Below are 6,525 nucleotides of genomic sequence, written 5' to 3'. Positions count from 1 at the left end.
TTTATTACAGTCTTAGCAAAGTCCCTCAAACCTCTCTGAAAGCTGCCCTTTTCTGGCCTTGAATCCTGATGACTGTACCGACCTTGGTACTTCTGTGCTGGACTTAACATAGGAGTCGAATTCAAGTGCTCTGGCCATTGCATCCTGCATTGTAGAGGGGTGTGCTTGCTTTACTTGTATCTTCAGTTGTGGACTGTCCAAGGCATCTACAAACTGATCCCTCAGCAACAACTTGAGGACATCTGGTGGCACAATTGGGTAGGCCTTGTGTGCCATAATTTCCAAATCTTGTGCCAGCTTTTGCAGGTTCTCCCCTTTAGCACGGACTCTCGTCCTAAACCTAGCCCTGTAGACTTCAGACTGATTTTGGGTTCCATACCTGAGTTCTAGAGCAGCTACCAGTGCTCTATAGTTGTGGCTGTCGTCTGCTGACAACTGCCCAGGTATTTCCAGTGGTTGTCCCTTCAAGCTCGTTGCCAATTACACTGCTTTCTGCTCCTCTGTCCATTCATTTATTTCTGCCAGGAGCTCAAATTGTGCTCTATATGCTTCCCTCGGTGTCTTCCCATCGAATTACTGTGGCTTCCTTCGTACAGGATCACCCCTATTGCTGACTCTCATGTCTGGAATGTGACTTATGACAGGACTGAAGATATCTGCATTAGGGTTTAGCTGCGAGGTCTAGAAGGGGCTTCCCGTTGTCTGGGGCTGATTAGGTTCATGGCTAATATATCCTCCTTGTGTAAAAGACAGTAAATCATCCTTTAATGTATTTAATTCACTTTGAAATTTACTAATGTTTTCCATTTGTTCTTGTTGCCACTGTTGTTGACTTTCCTGTAGTTGTTGCTCACTTCCCGCAACTGTTGGAGACTTTCTTCCTGTTTCCTTTCTTGTTCTACTTGCCACTGCTGTAGTCTCTCTTCTTGTTTATTTTCTCGTTCTTCTTGTTTCTTTTCTTTTTCCTCCAACAGCTGTTGTAATCTCCCTTCTTGTTTCTTTTCTTTTTCATCCAACAACTGCTGTAATCTCTCTTGTTTATTTTGCTGTTCGAGCTGCCACTGTTGCAGGTTTTCTTGCCACTGCTGTAGTCTCTCTTCTTGTTTCTTTTGCTGTTCTTGTATTGCTGTCATCAAACCTGCTAAGCTGTAGTTTGATTTGCCACTTCTAGTTTCCATTTTTTTCTTTTCCGTCCCACTCTCTGACACCAATTTGTTACGTCTCTGTTTGTTAATTTCCCGTAAAAATTCTTTCTGAAGAACTTCAGCGATACAAGTCCTTTCTTAAATAAAACTAGTTTATTCTTTCTCAATACAACTTTGCAATAGACAGAGCTTCCACAGTCACTTTATCTTAAACACACGCTATAATTTACAACGATTCACGCACTTTACTTACGGTCACTACTTGACTCAATTATTTGTCTCTATATCTCTCTTCAATCTGCTATTATCATCTACCCTTTATTTGCCGGACTTATATATTAAAATAAAGGGTGCCTGGAAAAGACTAGAGTTGCCAAGAAAAGTCATGATCCTTCTAGAAACTCATGACGTATTACCAGCGTCACGTGACTTCCGCTGTCGTAACAATTATACACACACATACATATATATATATATAGAGAGAGAGAGAGAGATCAATGATATGAATGGTTCATGTTTTATATTGTATACGTATTAAAACGAGGGTTATTTTTTTCTAAATACGCAACTTAGAATATCAAACTTTAGTTTGTTCATCGCCGAATATTGGATATTCTTAGGCCGGCAGCCTAATTTCTATCGAGAAATCGGTCAGAAGTGTCGATTTTATAATGAATAATATTATCAGGTATTAAAAGATATTTGCCTAGAAATTAAATACCTTTCAAGGAACATTCTTTACTATTATACAATTAACTTTATTTTATTCTCTAAGAATTATAAGCTGTTTTGAAAGACATTCTATTGTTAGTAAAGCGAAGTTCTTCACTTAACAAGTTGTTGGAATTACGTAATTTAATCAACAAACTACATCATTTTATAATTGTGAAATTAATAATGTCAACAAAAACTTACTCATATGAAGTAGGTGAGGGTAGTTGAACTTGTTAATGAAATACTACAACGAAAAATGTTCGCCTTAGTAATCAGTAACGTCCCCCGGTAAGTCAGCGACAGGTTTTGGACTCACAACACTAAAATCCTGGGTTCGATTTCCACGGTGGACAGAGTGCAGGTAGTTCATCGTGGAGCTTTGCATTAGGAAACTAACAACACTTGTCAGTAACACCAGAGAAAAGTATAATTATTCATCAACAATTTCTATATATGATTTCTTTGTTCATTTACTGCAAAAACGAAGCATATATTTTTAAAAAATACTGCTCAAGATCTTCTGTTTTATTTTTTTTTGTTGAATTTCTCACAAAGCTACTCGAGAGTTACCTGCCCTAACTGTGTAAAGGCTATTAGTCAACACCCGCTGTGAACCCTTATCAGACCAAATAGTGGATTTATCCATCACTCTTATAACGCACACACGAACCTAAGTTTCGTAGCTATTCTTTCGGTAACCACTAGACCACTCTTCCCCCACAGCACAAGTTGCATTGAAGGAAACATCACCGAAACAAAGGACGAGATTTCAATAGCATGTTGAAGAAAACCCATTCCAAAAAAAAGAAAAAAAAAGTTTTTAATGTTTTAAACATTAATAGTGATTTTATAAAGGATGAAATTAGTAACATCATTCCATGTTAACTGTGAATCATTCTACACAATTCTAAGTATAATTAGATGGAATTATTATTAGTTGGTTGATTACTTGTTGCGCATGGAGTAGCGATTTGTATTTCCTCTTTACCCTGTGCAACTTTCCTTTTAACCCCCAAGTCTTAATAAAAAAGGATTTTTTATTTTTTCTGAATAAAAGTATTATTCAGCATAGATTTATTTTATTAACGTTCTTTCGAACGGACATTTTTTCCCCTAAAATTAATGTAAATTGAATTTATTTACTACAAATACAGTTTAACAGATTTTCTTGCAATATTTCATTACTAACTAAATAACCAGAAAATTATTGGTATGATCGGTAAAATATCTGCATAGGATGTAATTTTCTGAACAAGTAAAATAATGCTTTTACATGTATCAATATTTTTCAGACAAATTATTAATTATAGTACTTGCTGCTCCTTTACTTTAATATTTCAATTATTCAGGTGTTATTGGCTTTCACACAGAAAGTAAAGTTCCTTTCGCTCTAGCTACCTATGGTTCAAAGTTATCTACCTAACGCATCACCTTTGTCTTTTCATAAGAAATATTTTTCCATAGTTGTACATATTTTGTTAAAGTAGACCTTTTTCACTGGCACGTAGTGTGATGTCTCGAGGATCCCTCCCCAATGTTGCAATAGAAATGGCCAAAAATCATGTAGGTAACATTGTTCTTTTGAGCAGATGTGTTTATTTAGTCTACTTAATTATACCAATTTCTACAGCTATTTCTTGAGATAGAGCTCTTGCCAGCAAGTGCTGTCTTTAGTCTATTACATACACTTATTTTGATTGCACCCGTGAATAAAGATCGTTTCACTGTATAGTCTATTTAATTCTTCAAAACTCAAAAACACAGAATTAAGATTTGCTTCATGATATATTTCATGTTCGAACTTCCTGTTTTTCTTCAAAACATATCTTGGGACAATCAGTGAATCCTAAAAATACTGTAGTGAAATTATATGAATTAGTTTTAGGATTTTATAAATGATCATGTCCAAAAATAATTCACCTTCTAAGGAATATAGTTTAATACTGCAAATAACATCTGGAATAAAGTTGAATTTTCACATTACAAATATACTGGGAGTAATTAGTGTGCATGAAAAATAGCATAACTCAACCATGTAGTCCATGCTGACACTTTGTGAGCAATATCACAATACCAATTTGTAAAATGGTCAACATATGTCTTCTTCACTAGTGTATCAGCCAAATTTGTAGGTGATGTCTTGAAATTTATATCAAGTACCATTCAAACCAACAGAAAAATATTTTTAAAAATTTCAGGTTTTATGATTGTAAACATTTTAATTAGACATGAAAAAAATTACTCAAAACTGTGGTAGCCAATGTAAAATTTACCTTTTAAGTCATGAATGCATTAAGAGTTCTAAAGATTTGGTTCTTCCATATATATATATATATATATATACACATGACGAAACTAAAGAAACGACTAGTGTTATTTTTTAGAATTTTGGAAAATAAATATTTATTGGAATTAGTTTTGTGATGATATTTCTGCCTTAAAACTTTCCTATTTAGGTTTTGGTATTTATGTTAGTACTATAGTACTAGAACACAATGAAATATTTGTAGAAAGTGATTTAAGTTTATAGAAAAACTAGTTCTAAGAAAATTCATATTGTGTAAAAGAACAGACCTTAAACCTATTTCTTAATTTTTTTTTGTTATTGTCAAATACACCAATATAGATATTTTCCTCCAAATTTTAGATGATTATTGGCCTACAAATATACTCAATCACTTAGTTTTTAACAAAAGCAAACAACAACAACAACTGCATAGTTAGGGCTGTTACCTAAACAACTCTAAAACAAGAAATACCTTTGTTAGTATATGATAAATGTCATAATGTTAGTCAAGTCAGAAACTAAAGTTTAAAACACAAAACAATGATGCACCCTCCAAAAAATAAGGAACACATTATTTTCTATTCTTAATAACCCAAAATGGAATAACGAATTTTATTACGGAAAAAGGAAAACTTCACTAAAACATTAACAGGAAGCAACCCTAGTAATAAGGTACAGTTTACAAATAAAAAAATATGTTTTTCAGTATCATTCATTTTGTAGGTGGAAAGCATGAAAAGTATTCCTAACATCATTGATAAAGATTTCCCTTCAAACACACATTTTGTTTCTACAAGTAAGATATGGAGACAAGAGTTTTGTTTGTTTAATTTTGCCCAACGCTACTCAAGCCGTACCTCATTTTGAAGTGATAGACCAAAGAGAAAGCAGCTACTCAACACCACCAACTCTTTGTCAATGAAAAATGGGACTGACCATCACATTCTAATGTTCCCAAGGCTGAAATGGGTGATAGTTTAACAACAAACTGCGAGTCAAATGCCCTAACCACAGACCATGAAAAAAGATACACTGAAACGAATCACACAGTCTGTGCTCTTAATGTTCAGCTTTTGGTTTCGCAAACATTTGTTTTTACATGTTTAGAAAATCCCTAGAGTTGTTTTTGTCATCATTAGAAAATTTCAAAGCTTAAGGCATTAAGCAATTTCAACAAATGTTTTTCCATCACAACATCCTTATAAGTTGAAATAGGTCGATGTTATCTGCTAGTAAATAATATAATTGATTCTAAAAAAACCACAGTGTCTGATACAGAATGATGACTATGTAGCAGTGAATGAAGAAACAGGTTTAAACAGGTATCAGACATAAATGATCAAGAATTTACAACAGCAGCTTACACCATTTTGTCTGTGAATAATAAACAACTGTTAATGATCAAAAATGTTTTTTACTCTTAGACTTACACATTTTTAAAATGTAAATTCACATGCAAAGAGCATTCTAACTCAACTGGACATTTAGTAAACAAAACAGTAAGGTTGGAGTTTTCTTCAGTTGACTTTAAGCCACATCGAGTCCTCCTTCAGGTGCTGCATAAAGACCGTAATACTATCCAAGACACACCAACCTTACTGTTCCTACACTGTCTAGAATTCAAAAAAAAGTTCTCAACAATCTTCTTATTCACAAACTTTGAATTTATTCTAAAAACTTAAACATAGTTTTTACTGTGTAATTAGTAAAATCAGATTCTCTATATTTTCAGTATACTATGGAAATGTGGTAAATTTAGTTTTCAAAATAACAGTAAACCAAAGTACACTAAGATAATTTTTTCTTATATAAATGACTATGAATTCAACCTATAAAATATCACTTGTTAACTGATAACAAAAAGTATTTTTTTAAGATCTCAAATCAAGAGCATATTCAAACATTAAACTACTTGGAAAAGTTATAATTGAAGGTTTAATTTTTTTAACAATCTTCTACATTGTTTATATAAATTTCTTTACAACAGATTATACTATAATGTTAAAATTCATGATTAGTAAACCATACTTTATGGTTGAATACAAACTCCAGGCTTTCATCTGATTCATGCAAAAACTTAAATTATCCTTCATATTGAAAATATTTTCTAAATAATATTGAATTTGTTTTAATAGCTATTGAGAAATGAAATATAATGATAAAAGTACAAAACTGGGCATCTAGAAATACACAAGTACTAATATTCAATTCTTGGATATAATCACTCAAATTATTTAGGAAAAGTACAAGAAGTTTTTACATGAGTAAAGGTTCAGTTCTATTATTTTCTGTCGTATCATGTGAAATACACCATTTGCCAAACATGCATATAAATATGTACAAATGTTTGAATAGAAAAAAAAAAATCAAATATTTTGT

Source organism: Limulus polyphemus, unplaced genomic scaffold (assembly GCF_000517525.1).
Source record: "Limulus polyphemus unplaced genomic scaffold, Limulus_polyphemus-2.1.2 Scaffold4933, whole genome shotgun sequence".
Classification (NCBI taxonomy): domain Eukaryota; kingdom Metazoa; phylum Arthropoda; class Merostomata; order Xiphosura; family Limulidae; genus Limulus; species Limulus polyphemus.
The sequence above is the reverse complement of the archived record's forward strand: the minus strand, read 5'-3'. Positions refer to the sequence as shown.